Raw genomic sequence first — 24,696 nt, forward strand, 5'->3', positions numbered from 1 at the left:
CTGTTAAGCTTTATTGTGTATATCCTCATTTATATTAATGTTAAATGTATTTTAATGACATGAAAACGCTGTACAAGGCTGCAGATGGTGACACACAAGGGACAAAGGTTAAAAGGTAATTTACTGGATTTTACAAGTGAGCATTTTTTAGTGTGTTGGGTTCTCGTTATAAATCTCATAGTATATTTGTGTAACCATTGAGGAGTAGGTTGGAGGTTGAAAGTTGATTTATATTACAACTACTGCAATGCAAAAGTAATAGATAAGGGGGAATAATATAGTCTTCTATTCAAAAGGAATGTAATGTTGCCAACCAGTAGTATTAAACATAAAACAGGATGAAAGCGTATTCCATTATCAATGAATGGGCTTTTTAAAAAAGAAAGAGGGGTTTTAGGCAAGATGTTAATGAAAAAAACATAAATTTATTAGATATTAGACAAAAAAGTAATAACAAAGTCCATTCTACGTTAAACATAAACCGTCCATTAAATCAGGGTATAAGTCCAAAAAAATGTGAGTGAAAGGTAAATCATCTCAAATCTGACACATTTCACCAAATTGGCTTCTTCAGGGGAGATTGTTCAGAAAACGTGATGACACACTTCTTGAAGTTCACATATTGAGAGGAAATATATTGAATAAACTGCGTAGTAGTTTATGTGGACCAATGCCCAAGGCATCATATGCCTACCAGATGTATTAGTGAAAGTTGGGATTAAATCCTTTTTACCTTTTTGCCTAATATATATTAAATTGCTGTTCTTTAATAACCCCTTGCCAAAAAAACTCTCTTTCTTTTTAAAAAACCTATTTAATAAATATGGAATAAGCATTCAACCTGCTTGTTGTCACAAAGGCAAGAAACAGGTAAAAATCTTTCATAGGGGGTCATGAAGAGCAGTGAAAATTTGACAAATTTACTTATTCTGAGTTTATCCAAAACTAACCAAAAGCTTTTGCTGGAGTTGTACTTCAAGCACAGTTTTCAATGAAAGTTCAGACAACATAAAAAAAGATAAAGTATATTTACTGATTTAATGGCACTTAAAACCCAGTGTTCAGTCGGCTCCGCCCTCTGCTGACATGGAAATCACTGACATCATACATCACATGATCAACACACCAGGAAGTATGGGCTGCCTTATCAGTTTAACTTTGAGAAATGCTGAATTTCAATGTAAATAATAAAGAAGGAATGGCTCAGCCTTTTCACACCAGGGCAGAAAAAATTGGCCAGATTACCAGGCTGGGATTAAAATGTCAAAACTTAATAATAAGTACAGAGCAAGAAATCAATAAAACATACACATTTGCATTTTAGCTGTCTCCTTTCTTTAATTAGTCATTGTGCCTTACTGATGATCATCAATATAGGAAAAATAATTCAAAATATAGTGGAATATATTTACTATTCAGATGAGAATCCTAAGCAGCCCAGCTGTGACTTTCAAAAATAATCTCCTTCTCTTCTTTAATGACCCTTACCTACCATACCATGACAATCAGCTATGGGGACACCTAAAGGAACCAGCCCTATAAAGTGATATTGGGTTATTAAATGCATCCTCTCACCTTTCTGGCTTTATTAAATAACAAGTAATTGCAAAAGCAAGAAAATAAACAAAACATCCTAAAGGGAGGGTATATCCATAATAGCCACGTCATCTAATGTTCACCCAAAATTATATTTAAGTTAAGTATTTATCCAAATTAGTGGAATTATCCTTAAGATTTACCAGATATTCAGGAACATCTGTTCCTCAACTGGAAATGGACTTATTGTGACAATTTATCTATGCAAGAAAGGGTATATGTTACCTTCCCTGCAGACTCACCTCAAATTCCTTCAACCTAGATTTGTGTTCCTACAGAAAAAGCAGTGATTGTCCTGTATCTTATTTTTTTCGGTAAGTAGTTGAATTTTAAATCATTTCAAAGAGAACTACTTTATTTACCTGAAAATAAAGGAAAATGCTTTTACTTGGGTATAAACCTAAGGCAAAAAGAGCTATTGTTCAAAACAGTAATTAACAGAAATAATAATAAAATGAATGTGATTAAACACATACGGTACATGCTGTGTATGTATTAAAATATGTTGAAAGGAAAAAATAAAATCACATGGGCAAAGTGTGTATATGTAACAAAAAAAATTGTAACAAAGGAGTCGCAGTCCAAGGTGATCAATCAGTATTCATCCTGTAATCACAGGAAGACTAAAACACAAAATCTGATTTGTTACTAAAGAAAAAAACTCAACTTTTATTCCATTTTCATCTACTTTTTATAACCAGCCTCTTCTAAGATTAGATTTAGAATAAAGGTATCTGCACTTTAGATATCCTTTAATATATGACATGCTTGAAGACTCTGAAAACGAGAACAATATTTCAGCAGCTCTGTAACCCTGCGGCACCGGAGAAATTATATGGGTCTCAAGGGCTGCAGAATTTTGCACTTCATCGGAGAAGTCTCCTTCTAAAGTGGAAAGCTATATGTCGGCATCCAAGCAGTAAAGCTGTTAATTAAGACCTATTGAAATGATTTTCTCGGGTTCAATGATTTCATAAGACTGTCAATTGACACGACATCAATTGAAATCAAGTGAGAATCAAAAAAAGTCAAAGCTCTGTCTGGAAAGTTGTACTTCAACAACTTCACTGACCCCAATGTTCATCCTGAAAGTTTCTGGAAATGCTATGAATGATAGAGAAAGAAGAACTGAAAATAATACAGCTTTTATTATCGGCCTAGAACATTGGGGTCCAACTTAAAAGGGCCCAAGGGTCACATTTGTATCAACTAGATACATTTATATTTCTCTAAGTGTACTAGTTTTTTTCCAAAAATGTCATAAAACCAAAAAGTAAATTCATATTCCCTTCTCCAGGACGAATTATCCTCAGGGGCTTCTACATTACTACACCTGGGGCCTCATATACCAGCTCAGTATAAAAATAAGGTGCTGCCACCGAGGTGGCTGGGCGAGGATTTCTGAGTGGACGAGACATGTACTGTAACCCCCACCCCTATTGCAAATCTCTTTATGGCAGTGTTGTTCCATTATTGGTAGAAAGTGCTCTTTTAATTGAAAGTCAAATCTAGTTAAGTGAGAAAGATGTTCCTGGCTGGGTCAATTTCATTTAAAACAATAGACAGATAATGAAGAATGGCTTGTACGGGGAAGCATTCACCGAGCACAGGAAAATAAAGGAGGCTTACGTCATAATAACTGGCTACCAATAAATATTTTAAGATTCCTTCAGGAACTGTTTCAGATTGTTAACTCTGAAAAGTATTGTTGGATGGCCATTATCTATGAACTTTCTGCCAATGATAAATCAAAGTGGGGATCAGGAATGATTTCGGGAAAACTGACTTTCGGTAAAACTTTATTGGGAAGCTCAGAAAAAAAATGCTTGAAAAAAACCAATTTTTTCATCAAATATTCTCTCCACCACTTTGCTTCTATACACTCATTCTGTTCACTTATCAACCTAATTGCTATTAGATTTTTTTGTTGAATTTAATTGGGCTGTAAAAAAGAACATGGTGCTATTCGTCAAAGCCAGTCCAGACAAAGGTCCTCACATTACTCTGCAGCTTCTGCTTTATCTTTCTTTGTTTGGTAGAAATTCCTTGTTAAAGTTCAGGTAAAGTCATCTTCCCTGCCATCTCCTCCTCTTGAATGAGCTTGAAGTTAAAGAGAAGTCTGCAGGACACGCTATGCAGACTTCTGATGAAGGAGAAAGGGGCATTAAAGAGACCCCACACCCAGTGCACAGCTAACGAGGAATGTGGCATTAAGGGCAACACAGACACAGCAATCATAAAATCCCCTTCATTGGTATCAGTGGCAGCAACAATAAACCCCATTATTGGTGACAGTAATTAAAACCCTTAGCATTGGAGGGAGTGACAGCAATGATAACCCCCAGCGTCAGTGTCTGTGGCAAGAATAAGAATCCCCACCCCCTTTTCATTGTTTTTGGGCAACAATAGTCAAATCAGTGGCAGGATAATAAACTCCTCATTGTCACCAAAAGCAGCAATAAAAACCTCAGCAATGGAGTCATTGGCAGCAATAATACCATTACCCCATCATAAGTGGCAGTGCAATTTTTTGAAGGGTTATGCAACACAAAAATGATTCCAGCACCGCTGACAAAAATGCCACTAATTGGACAGAACTGGTCCAACTACCAAGCAAAAACCCAGGCTTATCATGGCTGGTTTTATTGCATTTGGTTGGTACTTAGCTGAGTTACACCAAATGCAAATACTGAAGTATGCAAGCTTAACTATATAGGAAGTGATGTGTGAGCAACATTCTGGGCAGCACATCCATGAGTCAGCTTGATAAAGAAACCTCCAAATAACAAATAAAAATAGCCTAGGAAGATATTACATAAAAAAGCTTGTATTATTCTGCTTCAAGTACTCTGCTTAGAGTTTATCACCTGTCTGATGGCCAGCATCATTCAACCCCACCAGCCCAGATTATCTTAAAACAGCTCCAGACTCTGATTGGACCAATAAAGGCGGAGCGGAGGAACAATAAAAACTTCTCTCTGTTGCACAGAAACTTTTTGGCTTCTTCTTAAATTCCAGCACTCTTGTACAAGGACTGCATAATGCCGATAAATTAAAAAAAAAAATAAAGTACTTACACTGCTTGCATTTATGAAATACATTTAGTGATGTATGAATGATTACAATACAATCATTAATGCAAAGCTGCATTCATTTGTGCATTTTAAATGTGCCTGGATTTTAGCTTCTATATTATTTATTATTCTACACTTCTATAATATTTATTTTATTATAACGGGAAGTACGCTTTAATAAAACATTTGTAACAAGCATACCATTAGTAATAAATCTCTATTCCCTGTGCCAATGCTTGAGAGCAGACTTGGATCAATGCCATAGGTGCGCTTTATGGACTAGCAATTGATTGCTATTGATTGTTTATAGATAAACATATAACCCAGCCAGCAATTTGTGCTTTGATTTTCCTGCCTGGCTGTTACAATTTTGTCAATGCAATTAACTTGAGCAGAATGTCCGTTAAGATTGCTTTTTCTCTTCTGGAGTTTGTCACAGTAAATTATGGGCAATGAGTTCATTGTAATACAATATTTATATCTCAGGGGACACCAAATGTAGTCTTACCCTTGGGATCCCTGCAGTCTTTCAATCACATTTATTGCCAATTCTGACTTTTTTATGGAGGCGGCTGTTGGCACATATGCATATGTCAAGTAATTGTACAGAGCAGACTATTCAAAGAAATATGTCGACTCCGGGTATAGGCTGGGTGTGATTCAGAATGTTGGGCTGGTAAGTAGAATGGGATACTGTATGACAGCAGATTGTAAATGGTGGGAAGAAACTCCAGTCAATTCTAGAAGTCATTCATGAACTGCTAATCCTGTTCAGTTATTATTGTGAATGGGTAAAACCAGAGCTAAGTACACAGGCCCAATAGTTCTTGCCCGATAATCGTCTCAGGGCCGATATTGAAAGAGAATCTTGCGTGTGTACAGCGCCATCATCCATTGTCTGAACGACCGTCCTGGCCGAATCACGGATGATTAACTATCCCAATGCAAGGGAAGGGCGAGAGCACGCAGCAGGGTGCCGCTCCATCGTTCTTCTCCTCCTCTCTTCATACAGCAGAACAGTACTTTATGTAAAGCACCCGTTCATGCATCGTGCAATCCTTAGTCGTTGGAAAGGATCTTGAAAGATCCTTAGGAAGGACAATAATTTTATGTGTGTATGCAGCTTAAGAATAGGCACTAGAATTTAGTCACTCAAGGGCACTATTACCTCAAAAAGTTGGCAGCCATAGACATCAATGCATTCTGCTAACATTCATGCAAAAATCCTTCCTGTTCACCAGTTTACACAGCTAAAATCTGCACCAACCAGCAAGTAGAAGCAATCCACTTCTTACTTGTGACAACGGAACATTTTAGGAGAAGTAGGAAGTGTTGTCACCTGAGAACAGGATGTGAGGATTGTTTGAAATTATGTCTGAATAGAATATTTTGACTTGACCCTGCCTTTAAATGGCCAGCCCATCCAAAACCAATGGCTCCTGCTGTTTCTGTTGGGGTCTGATGTATGTATACCTATTATGAACCAAGCTCAATAAGTATTATTATTTTTACATTATTGTTAAACAGTATTTTAATAGTGCTAACATATTACACAGCGCTGTACAATAAATAGGGATTGCAAATGACAGACAGATACAGACAGTGACACAGGGGGAGGAGAAGACCCTGCCCAGAAGAGCTTACAATCTAGGAGGTGGTGAAAGCAGCAAATATTGAATTATATATGTTCTAATTTTAGTATAAACCAAATATCGTGGGGAAAAAACCTTGGTGAGTTTTTTGTATATACATTTTTATGCACATCATTTTTTTATTGTATGTGATTGATCAGTGATCCTATCCCTGGATAGTGAGTCCCTTTGAAGTAGACAATATTATGGGACAGATTGAATTATAAGTGCTGGAATATCCTGGGGTCTATTGATAAAGCTACAAATATTGATTATGAGAAACATTCTCTGGTGGAGAATATATCACTGTTATCTAAAACACAAAATACCAAACTATTTTAGATTTATTATACAATGCAAACCAAAGTTATGTTTCTTTATACAAATCTTTTTATGAGTATTTATCATAGCCCTGATGAAGGGGGCTCTGGAACCACTGAAACGGTTTTTGTTGGAACTTTTTCACTAAAAATCATTAAACCATGCATTATAGCAGTGTTTTTCAAGCTTCCTCCAGAGGCTGCTAGGGGTTCCTTGAGCAATAAGCAGTTTGTGCTTCACAGGTCAGGCTATCTGTGTGGGTGACATACCTTCCTCTAAAAGCAATAAAAGATGAATTCTTCCGTAAGACCACCACACTAATATACTGTGAGCTGTGGATATAGTAATTATAAAAAGGGTTCCCTGAAGACCTGAAAGTTATTTCAAGGATTCTCTTATGTTACAAAAAGGTTACAAAGGCTGCATTAGAGTGAACTTGGCTCTTTATCACTTCAAAATGATCTAGCTTACACTTAAAACACTTGAATGATACTCCAATTTATGGTAAATGACAAATGCACTGCTTAAATACCCCCGCCCATATTTTCTTGCAAGTCTTTCTAAATAAACCCAGTTGTATTTATTCTGTATCCAGAGGTTCTGCCTGTCTGATTTGTGTTGACCTTCCCCGATGTATGGATATCTAAATAAAAACATTAATAGGCTACAATTCCCATGCTGTACACATTATAATCCTGCTTCGAATACATTTTAATTTATTTCTTTCAGCAGAAAAGTATTGTGCTTCCATCTCTATACTACAAAAACCTCATTACACAATAGAAGTTACAGAGCAACCTTTTAAAAACTGCTCAATCTCCAAACTGCCTTTGTCCCTTTAATACCAATAAATAAGCTGTCTGTGTCACAAGACAAACTTGAAAATAACAATTATGACGCATAATTTCATTGTTTTCCCTGTGAAAGTGTAACATACCATGAACATGCTTTTCTGATAACTGGGAATGTATTTGAAATGGTTACAATTTCTCCTTTGCTATAATTAGTATTTAGTCCCTAATCTATACACACAATGGCATTCACGCAATAGGCATTAGAAACTGCAGCATATATTTTGAGCCCACCTCATTTTGTGTTTACAATGATCATCCTGACCACCCTTCACCATCTGTGTTTTTTGTTTTCTATTGTTTTTTCACTGTCTTGTGAGTCATTTAGTCTCATGCGTGGTCACTGCTTATGGTGGTCCGCCTGAAAATGCAGTCTGTCCAGGGACATCTATGCACTGATACAGCGTGTGTGAGAGGCAGTGTTGCCTGCTGTCTTGTTGTTTATTTCACACTGATGTCTGCTAAACTTCCACTTTGTGGAGTCATAAAGCAGTTCAATGAGCCGTGGTTTTAAAGGGTTGTACCTCCTGTGCTAACAACGTGCCTGCACAGCACAGATACAATATAAACAAGCCAAGGGTTGTGATTTATCGTGCTGTCAGCAGCAACAGAGGATGACCATTTGGGGAAACCTTTTTGAAAGATGAGCTCAACATAGGAGTCAAGCTCGAAAAGCTTCCCTGCACTGACATGATCCTATCTCCCATTGGTCACTAATCACAGAGACTGTCAGAGACATTGGACATCTCCTCCTGGTTCCTGATGATAAATCTGTTGCACATCCTTTACTGATTTCACAGGGGATAAACCTTGTTGTTCCCGTACAAGTTTCTTTTATTATTCATAAGTTTCCCCCCATGTACAAAGTCAGATCAGTCCTGTATTGTTCAGTCATTAGAAAGTCATCAAGAGACATCTCGCAGACTCATCTTGTTATTGACGAGACATGTACTGTAACCCCCACCCCTATTGCAAATCTCTTTATGGCAGTGTTGTTCCATTATTGGTAGAAAGTGCTCTTTTAATTGAAAGTCAAATCTAGTTAAGTGAGAAAGATGTTCCTGGCTGGGTCAATTTCATTTAAAACAATAGACAGATAATGAAGAATGGCTTGTACGGGGAAGCATTCACCGAGCACAGGAAAATAAAGGAGGCTTACGTCATAATAACTGGCTACCAATAAATATTTTAAGATTCCTTCAGGAACTGTTTCGGATTGTTAACTCTGAAAAGTATTGTTGGATGGCCATTATCTATGAACTTTCTGCCAATGATAAATCAAAGTGGGGATCAGGAATGATTTCGGGAAAACTGACTTTCGGTAAAACTTTGTTGGGAAGCTCAGAAAAAAAATGCTTGAAAAAAACCAATTTTTTCATCAAATATTCTCTCCACCACTTTGCTTCTATACACTCATTCTGTTCACTTATCAACCTAATTGCTATTAGATTTTATTGTTGAATTTAATTGGGCTGTAAAAAAGAACATGGTGCTATTCGTCAAAGCCAGTCCAGACAAAGGTCCTCACAACACTCTGCAGCTTCTGCTTTATCTTTCTTTGTTTGGTAGAAATTCCTTGTTAAAGTTCAGGTAAAGTCATCTTCCCTGCCATCTCCTCCTCTTGAATGAGCTTGAAGTTAAAGAGAAGTCTGCAGGACACGCTATGCAGACTTCTGATGAAGGAGAAAGGGGCATTAAAGAGACCCCACACCCAGTGCACAGCTAACTGACTCTCATCATCAAACATACCTGTAGGAGCCAATCGCTTCTATCAACATCAGTTGGTCAAGAATATATATATAAGTCAAGAATTGAATTTGGGAGATGATTACTTAACTAGTAGCACCACATTCCTAGTTTTTTTATAACAAATCTGAAAGAGCATTCGAAATGTGATTTTTTAGGTCCCTATATAATAATATATTGTTTTTATGATAGGTGTTTTTTTATCACAAGAACAATTGAAATTTATGTACCTATTTGCTTTATTTAAAGGTTATAAAGAAATCAATATACTCCACTACAGTATGTCCTTCTGATGAAGCTCTTGTGGTGAAACGCGTCAAGGAAAGTAGAATGGAAACTGTTATAATGTAACTGACTAATGACATTTATGTACTCCAATTAAGGAAATATGGACATGTTTTCATATTTGTATTACCTTTAAAAAATTCTTTTGTACCTAACATATTAAAAATGCATATAGATATTTTATTTTAAACAAAAACAATAGTGTTTTCTTTTATATAGGCACCTAAAAATTCCGTTCCAAATGTTCCTTCAGATTTGTTATAGGTTGAGGTCAACACTTCAAATCTCAGCACGTTTCGCAGATCATCTAATTCTGATAAAATAAGTATATTGTGTTGATGGGGGGAGAAAGATATATGCAGTTAAATCCCTTAATTTATTTTTCTTAACACTTACTTTATCCCCAGACAACGGCTTTACCAGAAGACTTGGAATTCTATATATAAAGTAGTGAATCTGACATTTACTAAACATTCTCTGGTGGAGAATGATCTCAATCCATGTGTTTTCAATGTCACTGATTGACTATCCACCAGGGAAGGTTTGGTAAATGCCATGTTCATAGCTTTATACACAGATTCCTTGTGATTTTTTTTATATGACATTGTTACACAATACAGTTTTTAGATTGTATTAGTATTGATTTTTTCATTTCAGTCATCAGTCAACTATTGACAATATTATTACAGAACTTCAGAAATGTCATTTCCTGGCCTTACATGTATCATAGGTGCTAAGATTACTGCATTTGGCTCTCACTACTTTTTTTATGATTATACAAATCATCTCATTATGTACTCTGAAGAAGCCACTGCAGTGCTCTGTTTCGATATCTACACAACAGAAGGCACAAATTTGTAATAAAATTGTTATAATGAACCAGAGGATAATATTTTCTAATCAGAAAGTGATTTTGTTTTAACAGGAGGATAAACTTAGCCTGAGACATCTTACTTATTGTATTGATTCCGTAGCACAGATATTGTATGATCATGCAGAACACATAGATACATCCACATAGATTGATTGTTTATGAAAACAATTACAAGTAAAAGCAGAGTCAGATATTCTATTAGCCGACATGCAGTAATAAGCCCTGATTTATGTGATGGGAAGAAGCAGTGGAAGACGATTTATCATGTAGGATGGGATCGGCATATATACATACCCATACTATCATTGCCACACATTATGAGTTATGGTGTGCTTTGGTGTGTTAAGGCACAAGTGAGCTCCGATAGTAGGTTTGGGTGCCATGAAAGGTAGTGCAACCCATTAACACATGGACAATGTATTCCTGCATATTGTAGTGCCCTACATTTTACCATAGCATTGGTGGTGTGAATAGTACCATTGGTTTTACTTCTTCTTTGTGGAAAATACCCTTCTAATTTTATGAATACAAGAAACAAAGACGTAAATGTGTCTCAAAGGTCCCTTGGAAGTGCCACTTCTATGGGCAGGTGACCACTATCCCTTGGACTGGTGGTCCCCTATAGTCTCCTTGTGCTAGCAGCACTATCGCTGTATCTTCTTCTGGATCCAGAGAAAGCCACCACTGGACAGACGATAAGGAATGGTGTGGGGAACTTTAAAAGAATCCCCTGTTAACAGGATAAGAGAGGAGACTTGGGACTTGAGCATTGCTTTAGTTAAGTCAAAAGAGCAAATGCCAGCAATTTGTTACAAAGATCAGCTTCAATATTGGAACCAGACAACCCTTCAAGTGTTCTCCATTGATATGCTGCATCTATTCTGATATAATGGAGGTGACAAATGTGTTGCCGGAATAATTCATATGTTGAGTAGCCTAACATCATGCTCTTTGCTAATCATTTAACATTATCCAATTCCAAAATGGATAAAACATAGATTCGGCAAGAAGGCAACATTCTAATTCGACAATTCAGTTCAATTAATATTAAGCCCTTGATTGAAAATGGTTAATTATTGCATAGATTTCATGGTAAATACCCAGAAGGAATGTGTTCAGAAAAAGTTCATCTAAGCAAACTTAATGAGAGCAATTTATATTTTTTAATGATACTCATCATGCTTTTTTCCCCAGCCCTAAATCTACATTAAATTATAATAATTCACATCTAATAGTAATTATGCAAACATGAGGTTTTAAAAGTATCTAAATGGCTGAACATGTGATATTCAATCATCTAGAATATAAAGTAGGAGAATTGTACGGAATAAACCAATTCTTCAAAGTTTAGGAGTTTAAACATTCGTGATTAGGGAACCTGTGCACCATAAAAATGGAAATGGCCATTTGTTTTTCAAGGATTCATTGAATTTGCATTACTAGTTGAGTTGACCCAAGCAGGTAATGATTAATGCACACAATGTCACATGGGATTTGTGATAATATGTAAAAGTTTGGTTTTTAGATATACTTTGACAACCAAATATAGGTAAATTTCCTTCCCTCCTCAATAAACACCTCAATAAACCTCAGCTGTATTTAAGAAGATTTTAGAGTGGACCTTTTACAGGTCTGCATACATATATCTATTACATGTCACTAAATACAGAAGCAGAAAAATCAACAAAAAGCAGTCCTTGTACACTAGTTCGGGGGCTTTGCTTGGATTAAGATTGTGTCACCGTCTCTAAAGGCACTGGGCAATATATCCTTAGTTTCTCTCTTTCAGTGGTCAGACTACACACAATGGGCCTGATTTATTAAAGCTTTCCAAGATTGGTGAAGGAAGACTAACATGGGTGAACCTGTGTGATCTAGCAAACCTGGAATGGATATGGTACAGGATTGAAAACATTTGCCAACTAATAACAAATGCATTTTATTAAAATATTATGAAACCAGGTTTGCTGGATCACCTGGGTTTTTCCATGACAGTCTATCTTCACTAGTTTTGGAGAGCTTTTTTAAATCAGGCCCAGTACATGCAAATCACAAGGAGAAAGGCTGCAGCAGGAGCCGGATATCTGCAAACACAGCCAACAAACATTGGTGCCATGTTTAATATGACTGTGGCACATCAAAAGCAGCAAAATTTCAGGAAGTAGAATCTGACCCTGGATGAAGTCTGAAATAGGATGGTTATCTCATTCATTGTATTTCCTTGTGACATTGTTTGAGGATGAATTGTAAAATATTAGAATAAAAACAGAATTTTATGCTAAAGGTTTCAAATTAAAATGGCTTTGCATTCCACATGAAATTTTTATGCTTGCGCAGTAAACACAAATATTATCAAGATCATCATATGTTATTATCATGACCTGGGAATTTATTTTATGCCTGCCATGATATGATGGTGTAAGCCATGAATGGGCTACCTTAATGAAGCACACAGTAATGGGCAGGATACCAAGCAATTGTTAATACTTTCTTATGAAGAGAGGTCCTTTGATATGTAAGGGGGTAATAGAGAAATCTATAAGTGAAAGAGAAAATTCTATTAACCTTTTCCCAGAACAGACCCCACCAACTAGATGTATTCCATTTTTCTGCATTCACATAAATGCAAATTTTCCTAATATTTCCGAATTTTGATTTTCAGAATCAAACCCCGGCTGTCTGACAGGTCCGCAATGCAGCAGCACCAATAAGCTTCGTCTGCTCATCTTTAATGGGATTAAGAAGCTAGAAGAAAATACTTGAAATGATATAAAAGAAAAGGATTATCTTCCTGTGAGCTTTGTGTCAGTTTCTGGCCTAACAGAAAGAACAGCTTATGGCTCTCCGAGGAGTCTATCTGGGATTTTCTTCTGCCGGAGTGGATGAAAGCTTTGCATGACTATCCCCTGGCTGACCCAATGCTTATATAACAAAGTTAGGAGCTGCGTGCAATACCCGGCCACCCAAAGCAACCAAAAATAATCCAGCCTTCATAGTAATGAGTTTAAGAAACCTAAATCCTCTTGGTCCAAATGAATTAATAAAAGAACTGGCTTATAAATGATAGGTGTCAATAGGCACAACTTGAATATCACCAAACACCTTTAGCCAGTGTCCAGCCCATGATAAGAAAACCCCTTTCCATTAAGCCCTATCTATCCCCAATAGTGTGTTATAGGTTGTGTAGAACACCACGCCAACCCATCAAATGTTGAGAAAGGGTATTTGTTCACACATGACCCAGTCTAAGATGGATTAGGGCAGAAAGGAGGTCCCGATAAAAATAAGTCCCCTTCATCTCTTTGACATCTTACAAGATTTTATTAGTCGTAGATACAATGCCACATTGGCTTGTATAGATTGGAATAACTCCTCCTCACCATCAGACACCAACTATCAAATAATTCAGTTAATTGTATCATAAGCTTTTAATGCAGAAGGTTGTAGCTAGGCTAAAAGATAAATCCCCAGCGTGGAAGTTATGTTTTCCAAGCTCAGTCAATCGAGATGCTGAAGATTCTCTCTAGGAAGAGCAGAAGGAGGAATATGGCAGGGCCATGCAATGGTATGGGGGGAGGTGAGTATCACTGGATTGGTTCCGCTTTAAGGTGCCTAGAGAGATTAGGAAACCTTCACTTGATGTGGTTTTAGGGTCAGATTGACATGCTGGGAGATATACTACCAACAAAACTAAATGAACAATATTTGTTCAGTCTGGATGGACTTTCCCAGTCATCCACTATTCTTAACCAATGGGGCTCCCTCTTTACCCACCATGGGGCACATAGGAAGCTCAACATATACATGTTTGCATCACATTGCAAGTTTTCAGAAAGATCATTTAGTGTGTATTCTGAATTACATTGGATCTGCTGCTGGGGGATGAATGTTGTGATGGATTAAAACTGGAAAGCAAAGCCTGGCTGGCATCACAAGAATGTCAGCCATGGAAATTTCTAATAAAAATTACATACATCTAAAAATTACAAAATTACCTTATAGATTTTTAGTTTTCATGAAGACATTTTAAGAAGCTCTATATTTAAAACAATCTTTACTGAAATAATTACACTGAGTGCTATTGATATCATGCAAAGTAAGATCTGCAAAATGTATCTTTACCCCAGACATCATTAACTTTAATTCCAAATGTGAAAGAGAAGCATCAATAAAAAATGGGTAATTCAACCTGACATCGCTTATCTTCAAGTGATAAACCAACAAACGTGTTACAGCGTATTACAAATGGCTTTAAAAAGGTCAGGAATGACTGAGTATACCTTATAGAGCAGCTTTCCCTGTAGACACTTGTAATCAGATATGAAAGACATTATTATATTTATAGAAGGAGAGAACTAAAACAAATGGGCATTGCATTATGGAAAATAAAGTGGCCCTAGAATCAGATAAATACTTTAAATCTGTGTATTGTGTCTGACAATGCATTATTTTGCTATTCTTTACAGAAGGACAACACAGTCTTGCAACTCTGAATTCCTGTTCTGGTGCAACATATCAAAAAGGACATAGACAGCACTACAAATTAACGGCACAGGTTAGATTTTTAAGAAGGACGTAAAAAGAAGCCAGTTAGTGTAAATATATGAGTATATACAGCAACCACAACGTAGAATAACAAGAACAACATAGTATCTAGTTGTCACCATTTTATGTGATATTCTGGTAGAAATGCAAATATTTTGTAAAATAGATGGATACTGGGTCTTCTACTGGGTCTGTGCCAGAAAAAAGTCCATAAAGGCCACAAAAAATGCAATTTTGTTCTGTTCTTCCCATTCATCAATGTGATGGTCAACAGAAAGATTGAAAAGTGGAAACCACCATAGGCCAGAATGGAGATCAGTAGTACTTGTATCAGACACTTGTGGAAATTTAAAGTAAATACAATATGATGATTAAAGTACTGATCACTACTATATGAAATCTAATCACTCTGTTTTAAAAATATGCCATTATAAAATAGTGATCAGAAGAATAACAAAGGGCAAAAAAGAAGTTTTTGATCACTATGTATATGAACTATGTGTATTAATGAGAGACATATACAGGTAGTCCCCGAGTTAAGGACATCCAACATACAGACTACTTCTAGATACAAACGCGGCTTTCCTGCTCATTTTTGCTTTGTTTGTGATTAGCTCACAGTGAGGATTTTTTACAGTAACTGACACCACGCTGCCTAATAATATGTTAAGCCAAACATCTGTCCTAATTGCATTTATTAAAATAATGTACATGTTCTGACTTATATACAAATTCAACTTAAGAACAAACCTACGGTCCCTATCCCGTATGTAACCCGGGGACTACCTGTAGAAATAACCTGGGAATGACTTGCAGGAAAGATGTGAGCCTTGTTAGATGTGATGCACCAAGATGATGTTGTGTTTTTTTGTCTAGACAATTCTAGTTATAGGCATATCAGGAAAAAAAAGAGATTTCTCTTTTCTTGCTTTATTTTAGAAAAAGTTGTAAATTTTATGTTATTTTGCAGCCGGGCCACTTTAGATACCATTGATGCCTAATGACATTCTTCAAATTAGTCTCTACATACTGCTGCAGATTTGTTGATTGACAGCTAAAGAACAATACACAGCTAATCAGGAGAAGCTAAATCGCTCGCTCGTTGTTAAATCAACCTTCATTGCATAGAAATAATATCTGCAGTGAAAGCCCAACTCTCATTATCTTCCAGAAAGAAATGATTAATATTGAGAAGTGCAGAGGAACCAAGGACCAGTATTAATTCCAGGATTTTACAGGGGCGATGCCAATCCTGTGCCCAAATCACCGACAGATAAATACTAATGGCCTCGGAGACCCCTGCATTATATTACCTTATTAATTTTTCATATCAGAAAATGTAACATCTCATTAACCTGCTTGACGGGTTCACTAACCATCTGACAGATTTAATAAGCAATTAGTTTAGGTAAATTTATTAAAAATACATTTTTGGTTCTTCGACTAAATCCACATTACAAAAGGGGTTATTGTTGAACTTGTAGCGGTTTAGAATGAGTGAGCATTATACTCATCTTCAGAATGCTGAACTTCTCCCTTTAAGAGCTATATTGTATGTATATCATGTATATGGTCAACATCCTTACTGAATAACTGCTAAGAAGAGTAAAGCAATGGAATTACTATCTAAATCTACTAAATACGAGGCAGATGTTGCATATGCAAAAATATGGATTTATTAGTTATGGGTGAGTGGGTTCACACTTACGTACATTTTCTATGAATTATTTTGTCACATCCCTAGATACATGCAATAATACAGCAGAAAAGGGATTTACCCTCTTCACCAACAGTGAAATATTCAGGTAGGGATTTTCTCGACAAAAGTATTCAAAAGTTTTTCGTAATAAATCATCAACATCTTTTTTCATTACAATTAAAAATGTACTTCTTACAGTAACTACACAACCAATAAAATTTATGTGACAAAAATAGATTATATCTTTTATGTAGAACTGACTACCAATGCGTTTGGCAGTTGATTTTCCTTCTTCTTTAGGGGTTATTGGTTGATGAAGAATCTTTAGACTTAAAGGTATTTTTAAAAAATAGTATTTACAGGATGCAATATCATCATGGAAGTCTACCAACAGGCATCACAGTGTGATAAACAGTGGTAAACCACAAGCACCGCATGCAGAGCGAGATCACATAAAAGACTGAACAGCTTCCTTCTAGTTGGGTGAAGATTTGAAAGCTCTTTGTCAAAAACCATACACCGGGTCTCAAGGATGTATAACGAAGCTGCTGGTGGTTAGTGGCTAGTGGAAGGGATTGTGCCATTCCTACTAAAATAACCATTTAGTGGAAATGAGAAAAATTGGATACGCCACAAGAACCGGTTCCGGAAGCAGAAAATACTGCAGACAGTTTTAGCAATGTCTACAATCTACCAGAACTTTCAAATCATACTCCTCCTCCAGTTGCACCCCCACCCCCCCGAGAAAGTATGGTGCATTCCCAAACTCTATATAATTTATGAGTAGGTTAAAAAGTAAGGCCCCCAACAATGACCAATTGGGTATACCATTAACAACCTTAGACCAATCAGCGTATGAATCATTAATTTCTAGTTCCTGAATACGGTCTTTAAACCAGTTTTCCATCCATTCACGCATGAAATGTTCTCACCTATAGAACCTAACTTGCACAATAACTGTCTGTGGGGTACTGTGTCAAATGCTTTTGGACCAGTCATTAATAAACATCAAATCAGAATGTCAATAAAAACTGAGTAATTCAATCTGGCAATGGTTATCTTAAGCTGTTAAAGAAATGCAGTTTTACAGCTGACATAAAAAAGGCCGGGGTGACTGCAACTAAATGCATATAAGCAAGTTTGCTTGTAAACTGGCACCATTATGCCAACCACTTCACAGTGCCAGAAGAAGATGTAAGGGCCGACGATGGATCCCTCACTACTTTTTCTTCCAACTGATCCCTGGCCAAAAAATTCTGGTGGACAGAGCTCCTTTACCAACAACCAACCACCCCAGGTGTGGCCCTCTGCTAGACTTGTTCTGTTGTTAAATTGATTGTGCAAAGAAAGATAAAGAAGAGGCACCTTGTAAAGTTTAGGGCAGATAGATAGAACTGGGGAACTGGTGAGCTGCAGGAAAGTCACCCTAAATTCCCTATGCATAAAAAAAGCCAGAGAGTGATTCACTTTGCCATTGCTGAAAACAGACTGCTCCTTTAATCATAGATGATACATTTACAAGTAGCCTATTAAAGTGTCCATGACCTCAAAGTTATTCATAAATATATCTGGACTAATCCAGCTTCACATGCTTGTCCTTGCTAATTAGAACATTGGACTAATTCAGCCACAGGAAAGGATTACACTGTTATCTCTGCTCATCTGTATAATAGTATAATATCTGAAGGACTTGTGAAATGTGATAAACAAACTTTATATGAAGAAGGCCTCAAATAAGGATCAAGGAAGGTAAAATAATTGATGAAAAACAAAGGATCCTGACAGTCATAATGATGTACAAATATAAAATAATAGTACAAAAATACTAATTAAGCAAAAATGGAAAAACACAAACCAAAATTAGAAATGTGTACCTTAAAAAAACTCACCTCCCAAAAACCCATATAAAAAATAGATTTTAGGAAACATTTTATCTTATCATCTCAATGAGAGAAATTATAATAACGCACTTGGACAAGACTTGTCGAGAGCACAACTAATATTATCGTAACAGTGCAATCAAGTAATTCTGCAATTTGCTCAACTTTAGTAAAAATGAATATTGTATATTGGCCAAGTGTTTTTGTTATTGCTAGGCAGAGAGGTATAGGGAGATGCAGATGGCACCATTTTATCAGCGGTACATTGAGTACCTGGTTTTCCAATATACCCGAATGATTGTTAGACTAAACGGGCTAGCTGGTGGACATTTCCTTATAGTAAACCTGTCACAGACCTGTACATTTCAAATCCAAAATGTTATCACATATATATTACTGAGGTTATCTTAAATAAAATCTGCAAATTAAAACAATCAAAGTAAATTAGCAGAAATAATTTGCGTGCGGATGTTAACTTTTAATTAAATTGAATTTGGCCTCTGTAACTCCTTTACTTTCTTATTAGTCCAAAAGCCGCCAGGATAAATGACTAATATGTCGTCTTGACTGATGGGATTGGACATGACCAAGTTTAACTTCCATGGGAAAGTTGAACATCTGCACTTGTCTTCAGCTGCAAATATCTATCAATTTACTAATCATTTTTGGCATGCACTTTTCACCTCTTTACATTGGTTGAATTATTTCTGTTTCTTCTCCTTATATTGGTTAAATTATTTCTGTTTCTGACAGTTTTTCTCTCTGATTGGAAAGTTTAGAGAATCTGTCTGCTTATCACAAACTGTCCTCATACAGTACGTGCACATTTTTGCTGTTGGTCAATGTAAGAACTGCTCACTGCCTTTCCTCTACTTGTCGCTACAATCTCGGCTGTTAACTCAACTAGGAAAGAAAAAAATATCATCTGTAAGATCTATATTAAAAATTGACATTGCAAATTACATTTTCAGAAACCTAAAATAATTGTGCAGATATAAATGTTTTAGAGCCAATTAATACAGATCAGATAGAAGACTGAAAATCGTAGTTAAATAAAGGATGAGGAGGGAAAGGGAATTAATATAAAAAATGGGTAATTTCCACTGGTGTATTATGATATCTTAAGCTGAAACCTAAAGCAGCAGTATATACAATATCTATCTCTCTAAGGTCACCTTGTTTAAAGAATTTAAAGGTTTTTCAGAATATGTAATTTTCCTGTTCAGTGAGGAAGAGATGTTATAGAACTGGGATGAACAAATAGTTGTTGGCCAATGTCTTTAAAGGACAACTCCTTTTCGTTAATATTTTTTTTAGAATGCTGGTAGGGCCATGTGAGGTGAGCAATATATTCACAGAGATTCTCCGTTTTTTTCTAAAGCATTTTCCCGCTAAGGAAATCATAGTTATTTTCCTACAGCAATCTGTAGCCCTGTTGCTCAACGATTGAGTTTCAACAATATCCATGTCAGCGACAAGATCACAGGGAACAATAATAACCAAATCATTTACAAGACAAACTGAGAAAGAGCATAGGCCCCGATGTATGTTCTTGTTGGCTTGCCTTTGACGTTCAATCTTCTGCAGTAAACAAGGGCAAAAGTTGTAAATCTCTTATACCCCCAGGGTGCAAGGCTCCTGACAGGGAACTAGGTTACCATGACCTACCATATCCAAAACCAGGCAGGTTCCAGTCTTTGTGGTCTAGCCGAAGCTGGTTTGTTGAATACTGGATACGGTGCTCTCCTAGTCCCTCATTGCAGAAAGGGGTAGGCAATGTCCCTTCTGCAATAAAACTACTTTCCTGGCTGATCACTGTCCTCTTCTGTTAAAAGAATACTTGGCACATCTTAGCTTCCCCTGCAGCTTTCGGGACTGAATGAACAGAGTTATGTCAGCCCAGCCAACTAAAATGTCCAAATATCAAACAGTAAAATAAAGAAGATGGCGGCACTGGAGACAGAACAGGGACAAGTAAATATAAAAAAAACCTGTGATTAGGCAAGTGAGGTTATTTTATTGCAGAAGGGACAGGACCTGCCTGACCCCATTTTTTATGGCTAGAGTTTAGTTCCACTTTAAGGAGAGGAATTGACCGCAAGGCCAAGAAGCTCTCCCTCCAAACTTCAGGGCATGCCCCAAAGGTTCCTCCACCCTCCAAAGTAAAACACAAAAAGTGACACAAACGATAATAAATTAAAATGCTTGGTGCATAACTGGCTGCTTGTACTTATGAACACTACACTACAAACACTACACTACAATCACTCAATACTCATTCCTATATTATGTCTTTTGACTGGGCAAAGTATTCAAGCTAATCCCACTGAATGGCATTTATATTCAGAAAAAAATAAATTTGCTTATATAGGTCTAATATTATAAAAAAAATTACATATCTTCTTATAAAGCAACATGTGGTAACACATTTCTGAATAAACATTTACTCAAATATATAATAAAACACACAAATGCAAAATAAAGCTCTGGATATGAATCAATGCAAGTGATAAATGCAAACATTCAATAGATTTTTGTATCATAACGATTTATGGTGACTCATGAAAAGATAAAGGTTTCAGACATTTCAGAAAATGTTCCATAAATGATTTATTTGTTGGGAGTATTTATTACAATACAAGCTCAGATTGTATTTAAAAATACTATTCCAGCCATCAACAAACCAGTGATTATAGTAGTTTGTAACCCATCCATCTCTCTCTATTGATATCAATTGATTTTGTGATTTATTGGCAGTTATTTTCACATACATGTACAAGATTTACCTTGACTCTGAGTGAAGGTCATATCTAAATAAGGTGTAAGGGTAATGCTGCAGTGAAACATAAGACATAGTTTAACTCATTTATATAGAGCTGACATTCTCATGTTCAGTTCTTTACAGAGAGGATTGAATGAGTCACATCATTCTCTACTTAGCGGAGTCTAAAGTCCATACATACTGGGTTCAGATTTGGCTGAAATTTAGATTATTTTGATTAAATATATTAAAAATAGAAAATGGGAGTGTCCCTCATTTGCCTTACTATGTTACTTTTTTCCGGAATAAAACGATAAAAATTAAAACCTTCAAAGCCAAAGAGCAAAATTAATCTCAAAATACACTAATACATTTCACATGAAATATACTTAACTACCCTTCTAGGTATATATTACAGATTTTGAGAATATATACAGATATTGTCAGCTCAAATGCTTTACCATTGGGTAGCTTACAAATTCAATCCATAGTGTTGGATTGAATTTTTTACCCACATTGGGTTGTGTATAAACAACACTGGGGTTGTGTAAATCATCAAATTATCAACTATTTGATGCATTCCAGCTATTAAAAATGAATTATAGATTGTTGCCCGGGATGACGTGACCAAAACACATTTACACTTGTACCATTGGTACAATGGCCAATGTTAAACACTTGTAAATATTAATTAAAATGTGTCCTTATGAAAAAATTCAGTTGGATTTGAGTTTCAAGTACTAGATGTGAAGTGTGTTGTATTAAACATTGTCTTAAAGGACAGTGGTCTCCAACCTTTTGGATGTTGCGGACAACTTAATTTAAAGACACTGGACCACGCATGCATGGGGAGAAGAAACTTTCCCAAGAATGACGTCATGATGCCAGAACCTGCCCAACACCCTGAGTCTGCGATGCATACGGGACACATGGTCCGTACCTCTGGCCAGTGCACCCCCTGAAGCGGTGTTCTTCTTCTGACCCCGCTGGGAGGTGCACTGGCTAGAGCCGCAGACCACCAAAATTTTCTTGCAGACCACAGGTTGGGCACCGCTGCTTTAGGACACTCACGTTTTACAATGCACACCAGTCAAAGCAACACCAAGGTTCACTTTGCATGGTACTCTTTCTTTCTTTGCATGGTACTTTGTTAGGTCACAGAAGAGTGTCTCTAAAAGGACCAGCTAGATGTTCGAGTTCCCAGTTTTCTTCTGCTTTCCTGAAGAAGCAACAAAACCAGCCAGTGGCCGGCCTGTACTAATAAAACTGAATCCCTAATTTCCACTAACTAAAAGATGTTGGTGAGTGACATGGGCAGTGACATCTGCTTGTAGAGGAGTGGAGTGGGAAAATCCCTGAAAATTAGCTTACCATTCTTGGAAATGCATGCATATGTACATTTTCAGACGTACCTGGATTTGCCCACTATTTATTGAAAAATTTCCTTCGGCTATCTATTCTACAATTACACAATTCCGACATTTGATTCACTAGAATATACAATCGTGGCCCAGCCAATACCACAAGGCTGAAAACTCTGCTACAACAGACAGAAACAAGTGTATGATGAACTGTGTGATATTCAATTACTGAGGATGGTAGAGGAGCTATCTGTACAATGTAACGCTGTGTAATTTCATGTGCCAGTGGGCGTCAGTCCAGTAACTGTAATAACTGTATTTATAGGACAGGTAGTACAACATATTTTCTCTGCTTCTATATATCTCCAGGAGAGAGGAAATCATTTATGTATGGGAATGCATGGATATTACCAGTTCTATTTAGAAATACATGTCCAGTGTAAAGCTGATCTTCATGACAAAACAACACTTGTCCATTTCCTTGCACCTAATTTATATTTTTGATTACAAAAAATCCCTGGTCTTTTTACTTCTGCTCTGATATGTATGAGGGTCTGGCTTTCAAAGCACATATGACATTCCATCAACACGAAAAAAAAAAGTTTATCACAGAAGCCTTTAGGATTCACGTAAAGAGAGGAGTGATCACCAGGTGGGTTGTACCAGCAAAAAAGGGAAAACAGTTGCTACCATTGGTAATCACTAATGGAAGAGGCACCACGGATGATCCGGTAGCACTGGACTCTGTTAAATTGTTCTGGATTTACAGGCTTTTGTAAAAGAAAAAAAAAAAAGAAACAGATTGTGTATGTGCAGTTTGCGTATTTGTGTGTAGGTGGTGGTAGTGATGGGGATGTGGGGTCGCACTTTGTACCTTATAATAAGCATGTGTACAAGTGTGTCAATTTCTATGAATAGCTTGTAATTATCCCACTTTGTAATTATTCTGTTGCATATTAAGTATGCTTTGCTGTTCCTTTCAATTTAAATCTTTCAGTAATTAGTTTAAAACAAAAGACTCATAAATGACTATCATACATTCAGTGATCTGAAAAAGTAAGTACACATCATGATAAGTGTCTAGTTTTTGGGTGTATTTAAACAAGCCAATATGAGTTCCTCTTCCCTACAATGCCTACATATGAAGCCGGGATATTTCAACAAAGGACACATAAATATGTATTGGTGTATTCATGCTCATAAATTTATTACAAAAATGCTGATTTGATGTATGAAAAAAAAACAAGTCCTGCCACCCAGTACATTTAACACCACTTTAAATCATTTAAATTAGAATCAGGTATTCAGATTAGGTGCCAATAAAAACCTTCCTGAGGAACAGGATGGTGGAATATTCTAATAATTCTAACCTTTAGATATCCAAGGTCCGATGTTCTCTTCTCGCTGGCAAAGGGATTTTACAGAATTGACTAATTATTTAAAATCAAAGACCCCACTGTAAGGAAATTATTCTATAAGTGTTATAGAAGTTTTTGCTAATTTGTCCAGGACTGGCCAGTACATAAAATAAACCCAAGAACTGTTTGATGCTAAACAAAGCTCCCATAACCCCAACATATAATCACCAGATCTGCATGACTATCCCTAAGCTGATGGTGTTTTATAGGCCCCCTTTGGGTTTCTCTTAGATAACAAATAGAAGTATTTTACAAGATGACAAATATCCATTTGATATAAGTATACCCAACTCATATATCAAAGCTTGAATGAACAATGGTACGTTGGTATCAGCTCCTAATTAAATCCATTGTTTGCTCTTTCTTTGTTCTATTATTTGGAAAAGGGACTTCTCTATCTTCAGAAATATGAAAGTCAATCAGATTTTGTATAGTCACCATAAATGCTGTACATTTGAAATAGACTCCTCATATATCTGTAGACTCATGATAAGGAAATTGATGATTTTGGGCTTTTGGTTCCAAGTGCAGACGCAGCTAATTCTGATATAGCTCATAATTTTTCTTCAGCACCTAGAAAGATGCAGCAACTATGGTAGTGGTTTGTCATTTTATAATACTTCCTTTAACTTGTTTCTTGGGGTGTTTTATGGA

General features: G+C 36.4%; 1 protein-coding gene across 1 annotated transcript in view; it reads right to left on the reverse strand.

Moving 5' to 3' along the window:
- The window catches only part of KCNH1 (potassium voltage-gated channel subfamily H member 1), a 221,179-nt gene that overhangs the window by 28,186 nt on the left and 168,297 nt on the right, over window positions 1-24,696 (reverse strand). The window lies entirely within an intron of this gene.

This window comes from Pyxicephalus adspersus, chromosome 4 (assembly GCF_032062135.1).
Source record: "Pyxicephalus adspersus chromosome 4, UCB_Pads_2.0, whole genome shotgun sequence".
Lineage (NCBI taxonomy): Eukaryota > Metazoa > Chordata > Amphibia > Anura > Pyxicephalidae > Pyxicephalus > Pyxicephalus adspersus.